Here is a 22,051-nt window from a genome sequence, read left to right on the forward strand (position 1 = left end):
TATATATATATATATATATATATATATATATATATATATATATATATATATATATATATATATATTCACTGAAAAAACCATAGGTTTCACACATGTTATAGTTAGCTGGACATTTTATTGATAAAAAACCAATGAAATTCCCCCGTTATAGTTAGTGCAGGCAACTATAACTCACGCGACCGCAATCCTCTGCTGATGCTAATACTGTATTTAGACACTTATTTGCCCATGTCTTCTTCCATTAAATTTTAGCTATACATATATTACAAATATTTTTTTTTCATAAAGACACATATGTCATCAGCAGAAGATTGCGGTCGCGTGAGTTATAGTTGCCTGCACTAACTATAACGGGGGAATTTCATTGGTTTTTTATCAATAAAATGTCCAGCTAACTATAACATGTGTGAAACCTATGGTTTTTTCAGTGAATTTGCAAGGTTTTTTAAATGCTAATTCCTAACTATAACGTGTGTGAAACCTATGGTTTTTTCAGTGAATTTGTACGTTTTTTTAAATGCTAAGTTACTTTACGCCATTCGTGGCGTGCGCGCCCAGTTAACGCAGTTCGTTCCGTGCGCGCACGGTGCGCTTCGCGCACCGTGCGCGCACAGTGAGCACGCGGTGCGCTTCGCGCACCGCGCGCCCACTTTACGCAGTTAGTGCCGTGCACGCACGGTGGTCACGCGGTGCGCTGTGCGCACCGCGTGCCCACGTTATGCGGGATGGGCCATGTACGCACGATGCGCTTCGCGCACCGTGCGCACATGGGGGACATATTATGCGCATCTTTGTGAAATTTATTCTTTGTTTATTTCTTACCTGTAATAAGCCATGCACAAATGGTGCCCTTCGGGCACCATTTGCACACGGGGTGGGGAGGGTGTGGATAATTTTTTGTTTTAATTTTTTTTACCGTACGCGTACGGTAAGCGTAATCGGCGATTTTACGAAAAAAAAAAAAATTTGGGGGGGGGATTGGGGGTTGTTTGGGGACCCCTATATCAATGCTGGGTGGTTAGGATCTCAAGAAACTGCCTCTTTAGACATTTTTTGGCATCGTTTTTGCTGCCCAACTCAGAGAGCGAGAGAGAAAATGGCGGCCGCCGCTTCCTGGTTTCGACCGATTCGAATGTTTACTAAGATCTAACAGCCAATCAAAATCGCGCTCGCGCACGCCACCGTACGCGTACGGTAAGCGTACCGTAAGCGCACCGTAAACTGGCTCAGATATATATATTGATTTAAAGGCTATTTTCTCTGAATCTACTGAACAGATTTACACCAAACCTACAAAAGGCACTTCCTTGACCTGAGGACTACCTCTCTGCCAAATTTCAAGTAATTCTGTTCAGCCGTTCGGGCTGTAGCTGTGTCTAAAGGTCCTATGGAAAAATGCATGGGAAAAACGTGTTTTGGGACCCCCCTTTTATCTCAGCCCCCGCTTGACGAATCCCCCCGAGACTTTCAGGGTAGGAGCGGAGCGTAGCGCCCCACCTATTTTGAAAAATTCGCGAGGATTCGTCGGCCGGCGCCAAAGTTATTCAAAATAGAATGTTGCGGATTTCCTATGGAAACGTGGTCCTAACTATAACTACCTACTGGCGACCGCCAGTAGGTAATATATATATATATATATATCTGCATCACTTCAATACTCTTCCACCATATTTCCATTCTTTCAGATGCTGGATGCAAAGAGCACGGACCACAAAATCCTTTAAAATTCTGCTCAGTTTATTTCATGCTTTTCACAAAACAGGAACGGCAGCCATTACGCGTTTCGTCCCTCCCTGGGGACTTGATCACAATATATATTTATTTATATTTAAAACACACATGTGCGCAGTATATCTGTAAAATACTTTATTCGGTGTTTAAGCCATTAAAGCACAGCACAAACAAATACAATAAAAACATTTAAAAAGCCATGATATAGCTTCAGATTTGCCTAAAAAACAGTATAACCATAAAGGGCACTTAAATACAGGTTAAAACATATCAGTAGCATAAAAAAGTTAAAGCTGGTCCTATTACAGACAGTGCATAGTCTTAATGTTTTTGAATCACTGATGTAGATCAAACTTTAGCCCATGGGTTGTAAGACCAAAGAACATAAGAACATCTGAAATTATAGGTTGCTAATAATCAAAACAGAGATCTGAGCTAAGCCCCCTCAAATTAATTTGGAATTGCTAATAAATTATCTCAGTGCATCAGATCTAATACTCCAACTTCAATGGAGATATTTAGCAACTACGCATACTAATTGTATTTGTATGAATATGAAGGGAACCAGGGATGAAAAACCCTGTAGCCATGCAGTGGTGGCACTATAAATAATTTGTGTGGGTGGGGATGCTCAAGGTGCCACAGAAAAAAAGTGGTGGAGCCTCCTATGAGGGGCAATTACGACGCCTGTGTACATGATATATATTTATATAGATAGATAGATAGATAGATAGATATATAGCTAGATAGATAGATAGATAGATAGATAGATAGATAGATAGATAGATAGATAGATAGATAGATAGATAGATAGATAGATAGATAGATAGATAGATAGATAGATAGATAGATAGATAGATAGATAGATAGATAGATAGATAACACATGTGTACAGTCTATATTTTAAATATATATATATACACATATATATAATCATATAAAACATACACACACATCAACACACACACAAACACATTCAAAGTCATGTAGACATGTAATGTAGACTATGTATTGAATATTACTGAGGTCTGTGGAATGAGTAGTGGTTTTCAGAGTGTCTCAGTCACTGCAGTTTTCCTCCACACACCAGCTTTACTAATATTTGATGTAAGGCAGCACAGCAACCAAAGCTGCTGTGCTGCCTTGTATCAAATCGCGCGAGAAAAAATACACATCAAGTAAGATATCACACATTTGTTCTTTCTCGCAGTGCAAGAGCACTTTTGGCTGCCATGCACCAACACACATACCCTTGCGCCATAGTGTAAGGGTGTGTTTGTTCTCTAAACATAGTTTTGCATAGGTGTTGGATTAAAAAAGGACCTTTCTGAAAATCATTAATCTTTGGGTGGAATGGGCTACTATTTATGTTTTTCTAATTTCCTATTGTGGTGTGGAACATTTCTGCTCATAATACACTAGGTAAAGTGCTACCATTGGTTCTGGTTTACCTTTCAAAGGCAATGCAAAAGTTGAATGAAATTCATCTAACCACTGGGCCACTTTTTTCCATCTTGACTGTTCGTATAAGGCTTCATAATTCTCCAATCAAAATCATCTCTCCTTGTATTAAGGTCACACCTACAGCTGTTGACAATATACAAGTTATTTATAAATAATACCTACTGTTATTGTTTGCTTTTTTATCAGAATATTGCTTATCATTGGTTGACTTTCTTGTCATTTGTTTACTTGTTATTAGATGGTTTTCCTTCCTATTCTTTTGTTTGTTCCTTCCCTGGAGCATAACTTTCCACCCTCCTTTTGACTGGATAAGTTGTATTTTTCCACTGCTTACATATAGAGAACAACATTTGACCACTCCATGTCTGTGCATGTATTTTCTTGCTCCCTCCCCCGTGTGCTGCTTATACCTCACATCCTCACTCTTCAACGGTCTCCATGTTACACCCAAACCCTTAAGCTTGTCCTATCTCCCCCACTTCCACATCAGCTTGGCTTTTTTTCAACTCTATTTTCTGCGACACCTAGACCCAGGGCCACTAGAATTATGTGATTCTGCAGCCATGGTGTTCTTCGCATAGTTGTAGATTTCCAGCATCTGCCCCATACTCCATCATCTGCTGCATAATCTGCAGATTTAAAAAAAAATGTTTTTAGCACAAATGGTATAAAAGTTACTAAAAATGCAGTGACACGTGTTGCCGCACAGTGGAAGGCCCTTTGCAAAGGTTGACTGGTCACCTTTTGGTTGTTTATTTCTATAGTAGAGTATTAAACTGGTACTAATGAAGTGCATCCCATGCCCAGTCATTGTTTACAAGTGTAGAAATGGTAAAATAATTAAGTAAGACAAAATGTGCCACATTAAGCTGCATAATGAGCCTTTTCGTGCCGCATCATTTACTCAACTATGCCTCATAATTTGGCTCTCCCCTCCTGCATAGTTCCAGAGGTCCTGCCTACACTCTCTCCTTCCTCCTGCACAAATTGTGCATCGGTGGGAAGACCAGGGGCATCTCTTTAGCCTACCGACCCTGGCACAAGAGTGCAAGCAGACTAATCCTTCTGTGGCAACTGATCCTGGCAAGTGCTGGGGGCAGGGCGAAGAGCCTTCTTAACCCCCCCCCGGGACTGAGAGATGAATGAGGTCCTCGCCCAGCCACCAAGACTAATTGGTAGAAGCCCCAACAACTCCTCATTACAGATTCACTGGGAGATTGGTGCTTGCTCATAACGCCCACTAATTAATGGGAGAAACTGCACATTAATGCTGTCATTGAACACCATGATTAACCTTATTCACAGGTCCTGTGCGTTAATGAATTCCTTCACAACTGGGGCAGGTCAGGAGCAGCTCTTCAGAGGGTCCACCTTGATTCAGCATTAGTTCAAAAGCAATAATGAGTCAGGGTCTCGGGGCACTTACTGGGGATTAATGTCTGGCTCAGAGGACTTGACTAGTCAGAGAGACCTTTAACCCTGCTGCCATTCATTTCATCCCTGAAAATGGATTTATGGGGTCCTTCCCGAGAAGGGGGATGGAGCAGAGTGCAGGGCTAGCATACACAAGAAAGGCCAGGAACTCATTGTTTCCCCAACGTTGCAATCACAAACTTGGGAGGGTCTTTGTGTCGCTTCGAGAGTTGATTTGTTCTCATCTGTATCAAGAAAGTATTTGATTCTTAAAAGCTGCACTCACAGGTTCCAATTTTGGGGAGTGCAGATTTCTGAGAGCTTGAAATTTGCAAAACAATGTCAGGTTGTGCATGGAGGGAGGTGTTAGTTGCAACTAATGTTTTGGGAATTCCTTTTTGGCATGCCAAATATACATGTGTGTATTTATGGATGTGAAAACTTCAAGCTCAAAGTTAGTTACAAGCTCACCTCACAGAAACCATAAGTAGGGAAGCAGCCAAACAAGCGCCCTCTCTATCACAGAAGCAGCTAAAGTGCAAACCTCCCTCTATCACATAAGCAGCTAAAGTGCAAACGTCCCTCTATCACAGAAGCAGCTACAGTGCAAACTTCCCACTATCACAGAAGCAGGTAAAGTGCAAACCTTCCTCTACCACAGAAGCAGCTAAAGTGCAAACCTCCCACTATCACAGAAGCAGCTAAAGTGCAAACCTGCCTCTTCCATAGAAGCAGCTACAGTGCAAACTTCCCACTATCACAGAAGCAGCTAAAGTGCAAACCTTACTCTATCACAGAAGCAGCTAAAGTGCACACCTGCCTCTACCACAAAAGCAGATAAAGTGTGCACCTGCCTCTACCACAAAAGCAGATAAAGTGCAAACCTCCCTCTATCACAGGAGCAGCTAAAATGCAACCTTCCTTCTATCACATGAGCAGCTAAAGTGCAAACCTTCCTTTATCACAGAAGCAGCTAAAGTGAAACCTCCCTCTACCACAGGAGCAGCTAAAGTGCAAACCTTCCTCTATCACAGAAGCAGCTAAAGTGCAACCCCCCACTACCACAGGAGCAGCTAAAGTGTAAACCTCCCACTATCACAGAAGCAGCTAAAGTGCAAACCTCCCATTATCACAGAAGCAACTAAAGTGCAAATCTGCCTCTACCACAGAAGCAGCTACAGTGCAAACTCCCCACTATCACAGAAGCAGCTAAAGTGCAAACCTTCCTCTATCACAGAAGCAGCTAAAGTGCAAACCTCCCTCTACCACAGAAGCGGCTAAAGTGCAAACCTTCCTCTATCACAGAAGCAGCTAAAAAGCAAACCTGCCTCTACCACAGAAGCAGCTAAAGTGCAAACCTTCCTCTATCACAGAAGCAGCTAAAGTGTAAACCCCCCACTATCACAGAAGCAGCTAAAGTGTAAACCTCCCTCTATCACAGAAGCAGCTGAAGTGCAACCCTCCCACTATCACAGAAGCAGCTAAAGTGCAAACCTCCCTCTATCACAGGAGCAGCTAAAGTGCAAACCTCCCTCTATCACAGGGGCAGCTAAAGTGCAACCTTCCTTCTATCACAGGAGCAGCTAAAGTGCAAACCTCCCTCTAATACAGGAGCACATAAAGTGCAAACCTCCCTCTATCACAGAATCAGCTAAAGTGCAAACCTCCATGTATCACAGAAACAGCTAAAGTGCAAACCTGCCTCTACCACAGAAGCAGCTAAAGTGCAAACCTTCCTCTATCTCAGAAGCAGCTAAAGTGCAACCTCCCTCTACCACAAGAGCAGCTAAAGTGCAAACCTTCCTCTATCACAGAAGCAGCTAAAGTGCAACCCCCCACTACCACAGGAGCAGCTAAAATGCAACCTCCCACTCTCACCGAAGCAGCTAAAGTGTAAACCCCTCACTATCACAGAAGCAGCTAAAGTGCAACCCCCCCACTATCACAGAAGCAGCTGAAGTGCAAACCTCCCTCTACCACAGAAGCAGCTAAAGTGTACACCTCCCACTATCACAGAAGCAGCACAAGTGCAAACCTCCCTCTATCACAGGAGCAGCTAAAGTGCAACCTTCCTTCTATCAGAGGAGCAGCTAAAGTGCAAACCTCCCTCTAATACAGGAGCAGCTAAAGTGCAAACCTCCCTTTATCACAGGAGCAGCTAAAGTGCAACCTTCCTTCTATGGCAGGAGCAGCTAAAGTGCAAACCTCCCTCTAATACAGGATCAGCTAAAGTGCAAACCTCCCTCTATCACAGAAGCAGCTAAAGTGCAAAACTCCCACTGTCACAGAAGCTGCTAAAGTGCAAGTTTATCGGCCTTTCAGCAGCAGTAGTGCAAGCTTCCACTGCTCATGGAATAATGTGGTTGTTTGTGGCAGGTAGGTACATATACCGGTCTCTGCAGCAGGTGCTTGATTCACTGTGATGAGTGTTTGGGTGAGTGCTGCTGACTCGCATTTTTGTCATTCCCTGTCGCTATGCTTGCTGTCACTCGTTCCATTTCCACTTGGAATGCTGTTTTCACTCGGGACGTTGTCAGTGATGCTTATATGATATCTTGGAAGCAAATACCTTGGAAGTCCTGCTGTGGTTAGCACAGTAATTAATTTTTTCATTATACCAGTGCTGCCCCCTTAGTATAGCTGTCAATGTCTGTAGCTCCCATTGCTTCCATTCTCTTCCATCAATTTTGGTGTCACCGAATGCAATTCCTCCCACTATCATATCCTGCCTTTTCTGGTGCTGTTACTTAATGTAGCTCCTACCAGACCTTCTTCTGCCCCTGCGTGTCACACAACCTGCTGTCATTCCCAGCTAATCTGGCTGTCAGTGCTATTATTGCCCCCTTGGTCTGGCTTGGCTGGAGTGGACAGACAATAAAGTATGTACATCTGTGATATAAAGAGCCAGCAGGGGGACTGAGCCTGTGGTTACAGGAGGGGTATTTGTGCACATAAATACACAGTAAAACAAATGTACCCTTAATAAAACAGAAGCCTACATTTAAGGCTCACCCACCCAATTTGTGAGGAATTCCACTGTATCTCAAGGGCACTTATAAAAAGTAACAGGATGGCCTTACACCCCCCCCCCCCCAGGCGTCATGCTTCACCATCGGCCAATATAGGAAATTACCCTTCCCTTCAAAAAAAGATTCCCCTCAGCCTTTGATGTGGGACCCGTCCGCCATTAGAGTATGCTTTGGTGGGTGTGGGATGGCCAATGATGAAGCATGAAACCTGGGGGTGGGGGGATTGGTGAGGCCATCCCATTACTTTTTATAAATCCCCTTGAGATACACTGGTATTTCGCCAGAAAGATTGGACCCATCCGCACTTGAGGAATTCCTCATGAATTGGGTGGGTGAGACTGAAATGCAGGCTCCTACTTCGTAAAGGGTACGTTTGTTTAATTGTGTATTTATATCTAGTTGGGAGAGCACAAACGTTTTACCCTTCCAGATATCTCTGTTTCCCCCAGCCCTACACTTTGAATGGGCTATAATGGTCAACGTATTTGAGCACATGCCAAAATAATTCGGGTATGGCTTGGACTGGTGGCACTGCTAACCAAAGTGGGACTCAGACCATGGTTCCTCCAGCATTTAAAAGGTCACCTTTGAATGGCTCACCGAGACTGCCTCTTTTCTCTTATTAAATGAATGACCCTCACACATTCTCCTTTCTTAGCCCTCATTTCTCTTTCTGCCTCACATACACTTCTTTCTCACCCTCCTTTCTCACCCTCTCTCTCGTACCCTCTCCCTTTTCAACTTCTTTCTCACCCTCCTTTCTCACGCTCTCTCTCATACCCTCTCACTTTTCTACAGATCACCGCACACAGAGACTACTCTCTCCCTGTCCATCATCTTCCTGTCTGATCTCATACACTTACCTCTCATAGCTTTCATTGCAATATCTTCAACTCTCGCCTTCTTCTCACACCCTTCTTTTTAAAGATTCTCTTAGTTGTCCCTACCTTCTTCTTGCCATTTCATTCTCACTCACACTTTCATATGCCATTTTACTAAAACCGCGATCTCCTATATACACAAACACACCCCTCTTGCTCTCAAATGCTCCCTTCGAAACAAACTCCTCATAAGTGTCCTACTCACACACCTCAACCTCTCTTACACTCTGCCTGTCTCTTCTCACATCTAGGACATGCACGTTCACATTATCGCTTACACACGCATCAGCAGCACCGATGGGTAATTTTTTATGCTCTCTAGAACCTGTGGACATGTTCAAGGAATACCATTTTAAAACTTATGATTGTGAAAACAAAGCTGTGGAAGAAGGAAGTGAAATAAAGGTTTAGACCTTGCACAATAGCCTGGATTTTGTGTTGAGTCTTTAGTTTGTCATGTATTGAATACCAGCTGTAATCCTTTGTGTCAATGTTATTTAAAGAATCCAAGCTAGCTCATAAGTACGTATGGGCAAGTCAAGTACACACATGCCAACCTCTTCACTGGTTTTAATGCACATACCTTGCATGCATGCGAGCCTTACCGAAGTGTTGTCCCAGTTCATAATGTAGAGGGCCGCCACTACCTCCAGGACTCTAGTTAGAAACCCTTTGATCAGAAAAGTGTGCTGCACAGTGATCACAGTAAAAGAGAAAAGCCTAACGTATATTTTCTGAATTCCAGTTGGAACTCTACTCACATGACAGTGCAGCAAAAAAGATAACTCAGTGTCTTGAGCACCAAATGTTGATAGTCCTTTTTCACTCTCAAGATATCAGTTTCAACAATCATGGAATACACTCAGGGGAAAGTTTATCATCGTGTTGCGTCCACGCAGCGGGGCGCAAGGGTGACGCAACACTAAAGTTAGATTTATCAAGCCTCGGAGGGAAACCTAGCGGACCCTGTGTGGCTTGATGAAAGTAGCGCAACACCGCACAAAAACTGTGTTATGTTAGTGTGCCGCAGAGAGGCGTTGCATGAGTGGAGCGTGGGTGCTCCCACGCATCCACCCAAGGATTATAGTGCATTCCCGGATTCACCATTACTGGTAGACTTGGGAATGTTTCAAAATGCTACACATCCCCAGGGGAGGCGTTACGAGCAGAAATGTCTTTATTTCTCCTTGTTTTTCCTCTTCCAATATGTGCTGCATTCTGCAGCACAGATAGAAAGAGCAAAAAATGCCTCAGAGTATTGTTTTTGTGCAGGAAAGGGCCCCTTCCGGCACAAATACAATCCTGCCTGCAACATAAGTGTTAGAAGGCGACCTCAGAGGGGCCCGGAGGGGGCCCTGACTGCCCTGAGACCCACCCTCGAGGTATCGTAGCCGGGCACTGGCGGGAGACTCCTCAGGGGAGGAACCTCGTATCTAGGATCGCACACTCGGCACCACACGACAGAGAGACACCACACGAGGAGTTCTTAAGAACAAATCTTTATCAGATCGGCGTGGTAGGATCTTTATAATCCGCAAGGCAAAAATATATACAAGTAGAGCGCGGGCTCACAGAGTCTTGGAGGGGGGTAGGAGGTAGCGGGACAGTCTTTGGGGATGTGGATCAAATGCAGGAGCGTACCCGGCGCACAGCTCACAATCCTCGAGCTGGGGGATACGCTTGTCGTCGTGGGGCCCGGCGGGGCCAAGAGAGTCTGTGGGAGCCGCGAGTCACTCAGCGGGGCTCGGGTACAAGTTCGGTGGTCTTACGATCTTCGAGGAGCCGCGAGTCACTCAGCAGGGCTCAAGCACAAGTTCGGAGGTCTTACGATCTTCAGGGAGCCGCGAGTCACTCAGCAGGGCTCAAGCACAAGTTCGGAGGTCTTACGATCTTCAGGGAGCCGCGAGTCACTCAGCAGGGCTCAAGCACAAGTTCGGAGGTCTTACGATCTTCAGGGAGCCGCGAGTCACTCGGCAGGGCTCAAGCACAAGTTCGGAGGTCTTACGATCTTCAGGGAGCCGCGAGTCACTCAGCAGGGCTCAGGTGTTCCAAGGCGAATCTGCCGGACAGTCCCAGAGCACCCCTTGTTATAGGGCGACTCCTCTTTGATGTCCGGAGTCTGTGCAGGCAGGGGTCTTGTCACCTGGGGGTTGCTTGTTGGGGTTTCCTGCCATTGTCTTTTGATCCTTTCAGGGCCGGGTCGGGAGGAGTCCCAGACACCCAGCAGGCGTGGAGCCAGCCCTTGGGGAGGCCGGCAGGTCGATCGAAACCCACCGTCCCAGGGAAGCGCAGAGGTGTGATAGAAACTGCTCCTCCCTCTCTCATCCCAAGGGGAGCGTGATGTCCTCCAGCCGGAGTGGCGCCTCTAGGCCAGGGTCGCGCTGGGGCCGGGCGGCCATCTTGGTGCATGAAGTGGGCACGCGGGCCCGGTGTGGCCGAAGGGAGGAAGGCCACGGACGGGGAAGTCCGGTTTGGGTGCGTGTGAGTTCTGGTGGGAAGGATCGGCTAGGCCGTGGGTTTGGGGGCTGGTGTGAGGTGCAGGGGCCAGGTCTAGCTATGTTACGAGGGCCGGGTCTAACACGCGTCCCCCCCAGCTGAAAGCAGGAGAGAACTACCCATCTGCTTGGGGGTTCTCTTCGCTGAGGCGGAAGAACCGGGAGAGGCCATCGGCGTTGGCGTGGTCAGTCCCAGGGCGATGTTCCACGGTGAAATCCATCCCCTGGAGGGAGATTGACCACCGCAGTAGCTTGGGGTTTTCTCCTCGCATCTGCATGAGCCATCGCAAGGGGCGATGGTCGGTTTGGACCTTGAAATGGGTGCCGAACAGGTAAGGGCGTAGTTTCTTGAGGGCCCAGACTACGGCGAATGCCTCTCGCTCGATGGTGCTCCATCTCCTTTCCCTGAGCAATAGCCTTCGGCTGAGGAAGGCTACGGGCTGGTCTAGGCCTTGGTCATTTAACTGGGAGATGACTGCCCCGATGCCATGCTCGGAGGCATCAGTTTGTACCACAAACTCTTTGGAGTAGTCGGGGGCCTGGAGGACGGGGGCAGTACACATGGCCGCTTTCAGGGCCTCGAACGCCTCTTGGCAGGCAGGGGACCATTGCACCTTCTTGGGCTGCTTTTTGGACGTGAGTCCCGTGAGGGGACCGACCAGGCTGCCGTAATTCCGGATGAATCTCCGGTAGTAGCCCGTGAGTCCCAGAAAGGCTCGGACCTCCGTTTGGGTAGTGGGGGGTTCCCAGGCTAGGATGGCGTCGATTTTGGGCTGTAGAGGGGCGACCTGCCCGCTTCCGACCTGGTGCCCCAGGTAGGTTACCGAACCTTGCCCAATCTGGCACTTGCTGGCTTTCACGGTGAGGCCTGCCTGGTGCAGGGCGGTCAGCACCCTCCGAAGGTGCTGGAGGTGCTCACTCCACTCAGAGCTAAAAACTGCGATATCGTTGAGATATGCGGCACTGAATTTTTCCAGCCCGGCCAGGACTCTATTTACCAGTCGCTGGAAGGTGGCCGGGGCATTTTTCATCCCGAAGGGCATCACGCGAAAGCGATAGTGCCCATCCGGGGTGGAGAAGGCGGACCGCTCCTTGGCTCCTTCTGTGAGCGCAATTTGCCAGTAGCCGCAGGTGAGGTCGAAGGTGCTGAGGAACCGAGCGGCCCGAGCCGGTCAATGAGCTCGACGGCTCGGGGAATGGGGTGGGCATCGGCTCGGGTGACTTCATTGAGTACCCGGTAGTCCACGCAGAAGCGGAGTTCTGGTGCGACCCCGGGGGCAGCTGCTTTTGGGACCAGGACCACGGGGCTGGCCCAGGGGCTGTCTGAGGGTTCGATCACGCCTAGGGTCAACATTTTCGAGACTTCGGCTTGGATACAGGACCGGACCCGATCAGGGACTCGGTAGGCCCGGTGTCTCACTGGCGGACTGTCCCCGGTATCCACGTCATGGACACACCAGTCGGTGACCTTAGGGACCAGGGAGAAGAGGTCCGAAAACTGCCCTAGGAGCTGGCGGCAATCTTCACGTTGCTGGGGAGTGAGAGACGGGGAGAGGTTCACTCCCTCTACGGAGCCGTCCTTCTCTTTGGTGCACAGGAGACCAGGGAGAGGATCTGAGTCCTCCTTGGACCCATCATCAGTGGCCAGTAGGAGGCTCAGCTCCGTTAGCACAAAGTGGGGCTTGAGGCGGTTCACGTGGAGGACCCGGAGGGGGTCCCGGGGGGACTGGACGTCCACCAAGTACGTGACCTGGCTCTTCCGCTCAACCACTTTGAAGGGCCCGGTCCATTTATCCTGGAGGGCGCAGGGTTTCACGGGGGCCATGACCCATACCTGCTGGCCCGGCTGAAACTCGACCAGAGTGGCGTTCTGGTCGTACCAGCGCTTCATCTCCTCCTGACTCGCCTCCAGGTTGGCCTCGGCCATCTCTCGGAACCTTCTAGTCTGATTTCGGAGGGTCAGGACGTAACGGAACACATCTCGGGGGGGGCCTCGGGGCGCCGCCTCCCAGCCTTCCTTGACCAGGCTGAGGGGCCCCCTGACAGGGTGCCCGTAGAGTAACTCAAAGGGGCTGAACCCCAAGGATTTCTGGGGAACTTCGCGGTATGCGAATAGGAGGCAGGGGAGCAGGATGTCCCACTTACGCCGGAGGGGCTCTTCCAGGCCCGCGATCATCCCCTTCAGAGTCTGGTTAAACTGCTCTACCAGGCCGTTTCCTTGGGGGTGGTACGGGGTGGTGAACTTATAGGACACCCCGCATTGTTGCCATAAGGACTTCATGTATCGGGAGATAAAGTTGGTACCGCGATCGCTCACGACCTCGCGGGGGAAACCCATGCGGGAGAAGATTCCCATCAACGCCCGGCCCACCACGGGGGCCGTGACGGTGCGCAGGGGGATGGCCTCAGGGTAACGGGTGGCATGGTCCACCAGGACGAGGATGAACCGGTGCCCTTGGGAAGTTGGGGGGGTCCAGGGGCCCTACAATGTCGATCCCGACCCGCTCAAAAGGGGTACTGACGACAGGGAAGGGTTGGAGGGGAGCCTTGCTCTTCCCTCCGCTCTTCCCACTGGCCTGGCACGTGGGACAGGACTTGCAGTGGGCTCCTACATCTGCTTTCATTCTGGGCCAGTAGAAGTGGGTCACGAGGCGACTGTACGTTTTGTCCTGGCCCAAGTGGCCTGCGATGGGGACATCGTGGGCCAAGCCCAGGAGGAGGTCTCGGAAGCGTAGGGGTACCACCAGCACCCGGCCGGACCCTAGCTCCACCGACTTCTGTTCGCTGTACAGAAGGTCATTTTCCCAATACACCCGGTGCGTCCCCGTCTGGTCGCCTGCGGCCTGGGCCTCTGCCTGTTGCCGGGGCCCGACCAGGGAGGGACAGGTAGCCTGCTCTCGGCAGAACTCTTCTCGGGAGGGGCCCCCCTCGTGGCGCCACTGGGCTAATTCGGGCAGATCGCCTAACTCGGTGACTGGGGTGGAGTCGGTAGGCGGGGGTTCGTCACTGGCGATCGACTCTTCTGGTGGGGGAATGGGGGGACCCTCGGCTGGGACCATCCTGTCTTCAGGGGTCGGGGCGTCGTCGACTTCTCTCAGGGGGGTCAGTCGAGCCGCCATGGATCGAGTGGTGGCGCACACCCACTCAGGGAGGCCCATCATCCCTAGGTGGGTCTTGGGCTCAACTTGTCCCCAGGGGGAACTTTCCAGGTCGTTCCCCAGGAGACAGTCAACGGGCTGGGAGGTTCTCACTGCAACCTTCAGTTTACCGACCACCCCTCCCCACTCAAAGGGCACCAGGGCTACCTTACATAGCCTTTCTGTGTTGTCGGCTGAAATGACAGGGCAAAAGACGTTGGGGAGGACCTGGTCTTCGTGTACTAAATGGCTGAGGACACCGGTGATGCTGGCCCCGGTGTCACGGAGGGCTTCTACTTGGTGGCCATTGATCGTTACGAGCTGCCCATATTTCTTTGTGTTAGAGGGCAGGAGGCTCCCAGGGACCATCTCTCTATCTCCTAAGGATACTAGGGCCATAGCGGCGGGTTCCCACTCCTCGGCCTCCTCAACCTCCTTCCCCAGGGCTACATTGGCTATCTGTCTAGCAGGGGGTGCTGCGTGGGGCCATGGGGCATTCAGGGTCGTTGGCGTAATGCCCGGGCTTCTGGCAAAGGAAACAAATGATGGTTACCCGGTGCCCCCGTCTAAGGGGGGGCCGGATACAGCTGGTGGGGGTGCCGGGAAAGGTGGAGGTTGGGACTTCGGGAGACTAGCCTGGGACTCTCTCTGCCCTCCCTGGTTTCCCCCCCCTCTCTGGCGGGGTGGTCCCTGACTGGCTCGGGGGTACTCTCCTACAGGGCCCCAGGAGACCCGGGTGTTGGTCCAGCTATCCGCCTCGACAGCCAGCTTTCTTGGGTCCGTGAGCTTGCTGTCGAGCAGATGCTGGCGTAGTTCCACAAAGCAGTTGGCCGCCAGGTGTTCCCACAACATAAGGTCAGTTAGTTCTTCCAGGGTGGTTACCTTGCTGCCCTTGATCCACCCATCGAAGGCGCGGCTGAAGAAATTCACATATTCCACCCAGGTGGTACCCGGGATTTTCCTGCAGTCCCGGAACCGCTGGCGGTACATCTCCGGGGTGAGGCCGTACCTTGTGAGGAGGGCCACTTTCATGTGTTCATAGGAGGTTTGCATGGAGGTGGGTAGGTCGAGCAGGGTATCTCTCCCTTCGCTCAGGAATCGTCCCCATAACCCAGCCCCCCAATTCTTTTGCGGGACCCGATGGGAGGTCATGGCGACCTCGTAGGCCCGGAACCACTGCTGAAGATCATCATTTTTGTAATATTCTTTGACCACATCCTTGGGGATGTGGACCTTCTGCTCCGTCGGGGCGGCCGCCTCCCGGTTCCCCGGGGGCCGCGTTTCTTCGCTTCTTACTTTCAGTTCGATTTCCTTCAGGCTGCGTTCATGTTCCAGTTGAAGTCTCCTTCCCTCGTGTTCTTGTTGGAGTTTCTTCTCTTCTAGTTCTCCTTGTACTCGCAACTGTTCTACTGCTAGCTTTTTCTCGGCTAATTTCAACTCGCCCTCAATTTTGAGTTTGGCTAATTCAAGCTCGTGATGGCGACTTTTTTCTCTGTCTGTGAGTTCCTCCGGGGATAGGCCCCCGTCTGGTACGAAGCCTCGCACCGGGTTGCTGCTGCGTTCTCCTTGGGAGGGTCCCGCTTCGTCGTGGTGCTGCCCCGCTCCTTCTGGGCGGGGGGCTCCAGAATCCACCCAAGCTTTCAGTGCCTTTTGCATATCTTCTTTGGTGTTGAAACCAGTGGTAGCGATTCGGAGTTCCTTACAGAATTGTTTTAGTTCTTTGTGAGTGTACTCTTCCAGCTGTTCCACCTGGAACACGGTACTGGCGTCGTTTTCTATGAGAACCACGGCTTTTCCTTCTGTCATCTTTGTCGGTAGTGTGTCAGCCGTTCACGGTACGATCTCTAGATTATGGGCCCGAATCCCGTCGCTTGCCACCAATGTTAGAAGGCGACCTCAGAGGGGCCCGGAGGGGGCCCTGACTGCCCTGAGACCCACCCTCGAGGTATCGAGGCACTGGCGGGAGACTCCTCAGGGGAGGAACCTCGTATCTAGGATCGCACACTCGGCACCACACGACAGAGAGACACCACACGAGGAGTTCTTAAGAACAAATCTTTATCAGATCGGCGTGGTAGGATCTTTATGATCCGCAAGGCAAAAATATATACAAGTAGAGCGCGGGCTCACAGAGTCTTGGAGGGGGGTAGGAGGTAGCGGGACAGTCTTTGGGGATGTGGATCAAATGCAGGAGCGTACCTGGCGCACAGCTCACAATCCTCGAGCTGGGGGATACGCTTGTCGTCGTGGGGCCCGGCGGGGCCAAGAGAGTCTGTGGGAGCCGCGAGTCACTCAGCGGGGCTCGGGTACAAGTTCTGTGGTCTTACGATCTTCGAGGAGCCGCGAGTCACTCAGCAGGGCTCAAGCACAAGTTCGGAGGTCTTACGATCTTCAGGGAGCCGCGAGTCACTCAGCAGGGCTCAAGCACAAGTTCGGAGGTCTTACGATCTTCAGGGAGCCGCGAGTCACTCGGCAGGGCTCAAGCACAAGTTCGGAGGTCTTACGATCTTCAGGGAGCCGCGAGTCACTCAGCAGGGCTCAGGTGTTCCAAGGCGAATCTGCCGGACAGTCCCAGAGCACCCCTTGTTATAGGGCGACTCCTCTTTGATGTCCGGAGTCTGTGCAGGCAGGGGTCTTGTCACCTGGGGGTCGCTTGTTGGGGTTTCCTGCCATTGCCTTTTGATCCTTTCAGGGCCGGGTCGGGAGGAGTCCCAGACACCCAGCAGGCGTGGAGCCAGCCCTCGGGGAGGCCGGCAGGTCGATCGAAACCCACCGTCCCAGGGAAGCGCAGAGGTGTGATAGAAACTGCTCCTCCCTCTCTCATCCCAAGGGGAGCGTGATGTCCTCCAGCCGGAGTGGCGCCTCTAGGCCAGGGTCGCGCTGGGGCCGGGCGGCCATCTTGGTGCATGAAGTGGGCACGCGGGCCCGGTGTGGCCGAAGGGAGGAAGGCCACGGACGGGGAAGTCCGGGTTGGGTGCGTGTGAGTTCTGGTGGGAAGGATCGGCTAGGCCGTGGGTTTGGGGGCTGGTGTGAGGTGCAGGTGTCAGGTCTAGCTATGTTACGAGGGCCGGGTCTAACACGCGTCCCCCCCAGCTGAAAGCAGGAGAGAACTACCCATCTGCTTGGGGGTTCTCTTCGCTGAGGCGGAAGAACCGGGAGAGGCCATCGGCGTTGGCGTGGTCAGTCCCAGGGCGATGTTCCACGGTGAAATCCATCCCCTGGAGGGAGATTGACCACCGCAGTAGCTTGGGGTTTTCTCCTTGCATCTGCATGAGCCATCGCAAGGGGCGATGGTCGGTTTGGACCTTGAAATGGGTGCCGAACAGGTAAGGGCGTAGTTTCTTGAGGGCCCAGACTACGGCGAATGCCTCTCGCTCGATGGTGCTCCATCTCCTTTCCCTGGGCAATAGCCTTCGGCTGAGGAAGGCTACGGGCTGGTCTAGGCCTTGGTCATTTAACTGGGAGAGGACTGCCCCGATGCCATGCTCGGAGGCATCAGTTTGTACCACAAACTCTTTGGAGTAGTCGGGGGCCTGGAGGACGGGGGCAGTACACATGGCCGCTTTCAGGGCCTCGAACGCCTCTTGGCAGGCAGGGGACCATTGCACCTTCTTGGGCTGCTTTTTGGACGTGAGTCCCGTGAGGGGACCGACCAGGCTGCCGTAATTCCGGATGAATCTCCGGTAGTAGCCCGTGAGGCCCAGAAAGGCTCGGACCTCCGTTTGGGTAGTGGGGGGTTCCCAGGCTAGGATGGCGTCGATTTTGGGCTGTAGAGGGGCGACCTGCCCGCTTCCGACCTGGTGCCCCAGGTAGGTTACCGAACCTTGCCCAATCTGGCACTTGCTGGCTTTCACGGTGAGGCCTGCCTGGTGCAGGGCGGTCAGCACCCTCCGAAGGTGCTGGAGGTGCTCACTCCACTCAGAGCTAAAAACTGCGATATCGTCGAGATATGCGGCACTGAATTTTTCCAGCCCGGCCAGGACTCTATTTACCAGTCGCTGGAAGGTGGCCGGGGCATTTTTCATCCCGAAGGGCATCACGCGAAAGCGATAGTGCCCATCCGGGGTGGAGAAGGCGGACCGCTCCTTGGCTCCTTCTGTGAGCGCAATTTGCCAGTAGCCGCAGGTGAGGTCGAAGGTGCTGAGGAACCGAGCGGCCCGAGCCGGTCAATGAGCTCGACGGCTCGGGGAATGGGGTGGGCATCGGCTCGGGTGACTTCATTGAGTACCCGGTAGTCCACGCAGAAGCGGAGTTCTGGTGCGACCCCGGGGGCAGCTGCTTTTGGGACCAGGACCACGGGGCTGGCCCAGGGGCTGTCTGAGGGTTCGATCACGCCTAGGGTCAACATTTTCGAGACTTCGGCTTGGATACAGGACCGGACCCGATCAGGGACTCGGTAGGCCCGGTGTCTCACTGGCGGACTGTCCCCGGTATCCACGTCATGGACACACCAGTCGGTGACCTTAGGGACCAGGGAGAAGAGGTCCGAAAACTGCCCTAGGAGCTGGCGGCAATCTTCACGTTGCTGGGGAGTGAGAGACGGGGAGAGGTTCACTCCCTCTACGGAGCCGTCCTTCTCTTTGGTGCACAGGAGACCAGGGAGAGGATCTGAGTCCTCCTTGGACCCATCATCAGTGGCCAGTAGGAGGCTCAGCTCCGTTAGCACAAAGTGGGGCTTGAGGCGGTTCACGTGGAGGACCCGGAGGGGGTCCCGGGGGGACTGGACGTCCACCAAGTACGTGACCTGGCTCTTCCGCTCAACCACTTTGAAGGGCCCGGTCCATTTATCCTGGAGGGCGCAGGGTTTCACGGGGGCCATGACCCATACCTGCTGGCCCGGCTGAAACTCGACCAGAGTGGCGTTCTGGTCGTACCAGCGCTTCATCTCCTCCTGACTCGCCTCCAGGTTGGCCTCGGCCATCTCTCGGAACCTTCTAGTCTGATTTCGGAGGGTCAGGACGTAACGGAACACATCTCGGGGGGGGCCTCGGGGCGCCGCCTCCCAGCCTTCCTTGACCAGGCTGAGGGGCCCCCTGACAGGGTGCCCGTAGAGTAACTCAAAGGGGCTGAACCCCAAGGATTTCTGGGGAACTTCGCGGTATGCGAATAGGAGGCAGGGGAGCAGGATGTCCCACTTACGCCGGAGGGGCTCTTCCAGGCCCGCGATCATCCCCTTCAGAGTCTGGTTAAACTGCTCTACCAGGCCGTTTCCTTGGGGGTGGTACGGGGTGGTGAACTTATAGGACACCCCGCATTGTTGCCATAAGGACTTCATGTATCGGGAGATAAAGTTGGTACCGCGATCGCTCACGACCTCGCGGGGGAAACCCATGCGGGAGAAGATTCCCATCAACGCCCGGCCCACCACGGGGGCCGTGACGGTGCGCAGGGGGATGGCCTCAGGGTAACGGGTGGCATGGTCCACCAGGACGAGGATGAACCGGTGCCCTTGGGAAGTTGGGGGGGTCCAGGGGCCCTACAATGTCGATCCCGACCCGCTCAAAAGGGGTACTGACGACAGGGAAGGGTTGGAGGGGAGCCTTGCTCTTCCCTCCGCTCTTCCCACTGGCCTGGCACGTGGGACAGGACTTGCAGTGGGCTCCTACATCTGCTTTCATTCTGGGCCAGTAGAAGTGGGTCACGAGGCGACTGTACGTTTTGTCCTGGCCCAAGTGGCCTGCGATGGGGACATCGTGGGCCAAGCCCAGGAGGAGGTCTCGGAAGCGTAGGGGTACCACCAGCACCCGGCCGGACCCTAGCTCCACCGACTTCTGTTCGCTGTACAGAAGGTCATTTTCCCAATACACCCAGTGCGTCCCCGTCTGGTCGCCTGCGGCCTGGGCCTCTGCCTGTTGCCGGGGCCCGACCAGGGAGGGACAGGTAGCCTGCTCTCGGCAGAACTCTTCTCGGGAGGGGCCCCCCTCGTGGCGCCACTGGGCTAATTCGGGCAGATCGCCTAACTCGGTGACTGGGGTGGAGTCGGAAGGCGGGGGTTCGTCACTGGCGATCGACTCTTCTGGTGGGGGAATGGGGGGACCCTCGGCTGGGACCATCCTGTCTTCAGGGGTCGGGGCGTCGTCGACTTCTCTCAGGGGGGTCAGTCGAGCCGCCATGGATTGAGTGGTGGCGCACACCCACTCAGGGAGGCCCATCATCCCTAGGTGGGTCTTGCGCTCAACTTGTCCCCAGGGGGAACTTTCCAGGTCGTTCCCCAGGAGACAGTCGACGGGCTGGGAGGTTCTCACTGCAACCTTCAGTTTACCGACCACCCCTCCCCACTCAAAGGGCACCAGGGCTACCTTACATAGGCTTTCTGTGTTGTCGGCTGAAATGACAGGGCAAAAGACGTTGGGGAGGACCTGGTCTTCGTGTACTAAATGGCTGAGGACACCGGTGATGCTGGCCCCGGTGTCACGGAGGGCTTCTACTTGGTGGCCATTGATCGTTACGAGCTGCCCATATTTCTTTGTGTTAGAGGGCAGGAGGCTCCCAGGGACCATCTCTCTATCTCCTAAGGATACTAGGGCCATAGCGGCGGGTTCCCACTCCTCGGCCTCCTCAACCTCCTTCCCCAGGGCTACATTGGCTATCTGTCTAGCAGGGGGTGCTGCGTGGGGCCATGGGGCATTCAGGGTCGTTGGCGTAATGCCCGGGCTTCTGGCAACGGAAACAAGTGATGGTTACCCGGTGCCCCCGTCTAAGGGGGGGCCGGATACAGCTGGTGGGGGTGCCGGGAAAGGTGGAGGTTGGGACTTCGGGAGACTAGCCTGGGACTCTCTCTGCCCTCCCTGGTTTCCCCCCCCCTCTCTGGCGGGGTGGTCCCTGACTGGCTCGGGGGTACTCTCCTACAGGGCCCCAGGAGACCCGGGTGTTGGTCCAGCTATCCGCCTCGACAGCCAGCTTTCTTGGGTCCGTGAGCTTGCTGTCGAGCAGATGCTGGCGTAGTTCCACAAAGCAGTTGGCCGCCAGGTGTTCCCACAACATAAGGTCAGTTAGTTCTTCCAGGGTGGTTACCTTGCTGCCCTTGATCCACCCATCGAAGGCGCGGCTGAAGAAATTCACATATTCCACCCAGGTGGTACCCGGGATTTTCCTGCAGTCCCGGAACCGCTGGCGGTACATCTCCGGGGTGAGGCCGTACCTTGTGAGGAGGGCCACTTTCATGTGTTCATAGGAGGTTTGCATGGAGGTGGGTAGGTCAAGCAGGGTATCTCTCCCTTCGCTCAGGAATCGTCCCCATAACCCAGCCCCCCAATCCTTCTGCGGGACCCGATGGGAGGTCATGGCGACCTCGTAGGCCCGGAACCACTGCTGAATGTCATCATTTTTGTAATATTCTTTGACCACATCCTTGGGGATGTGGACCTTCTGCTCCGTCGGGGCGTCCGCCTCCCGGTTCCCCGGGGGCCGCGTTTCTTCGCTTCTTACTTTCAGTTTGATTTCCTTCAGGCTGCGTTCATGTTCCAGTTGAAGTCTCCTTCCCTCGTGTTCTTGTTGGAGTTTCTTCTCTTCTAGTTCTCCTTGTACTCGCAACTGTTCTACTGCTAGCTTTTTCTCGGCTAATTTCAACTCGCCCTCAATTTTGAGTTTGGCTAATTCGAGCTCGTGATGGCGACTTTTTTCTCTGTCTGTGAGTTCCTCCGGGGATAGGCCCCCGTCTGGTACGAAGCCTCGCACCGGGTTGCTGCTGCGTTCTCCTTGGGAGGGTCCCGCTTCGTCGTGGTGCTCCCCCGCTGCTTCTGGGCGGGGGGCTCCAGAATCCACCCAAGCTTTCAGTGCCTTTTGCATATCTTCTTTGGTGTTGAAACCAGTGGTAGCGATTCGGAGTTCCTTACAGAATTGTTTTAGTTCTTTGTGAGTGTACTCTTCCAGCTGTTCCACCTGGAACACGGTACTGGCGT

The sequence above is a fragment of the Triturus cristatus genome, chromosome 9 (assembly GCF_964204655.1).
Source record: "Triturus cristatus chromosome 9, aTriCri1.1, whole genome shotgun sequence".
In the NCBI taxonomy this organism is placed as follows: Eukaryota; Metazoa; Chordata; class Amphibia; order Caudata; family Salamandridae; genus Triturus; species Triturus cristatus.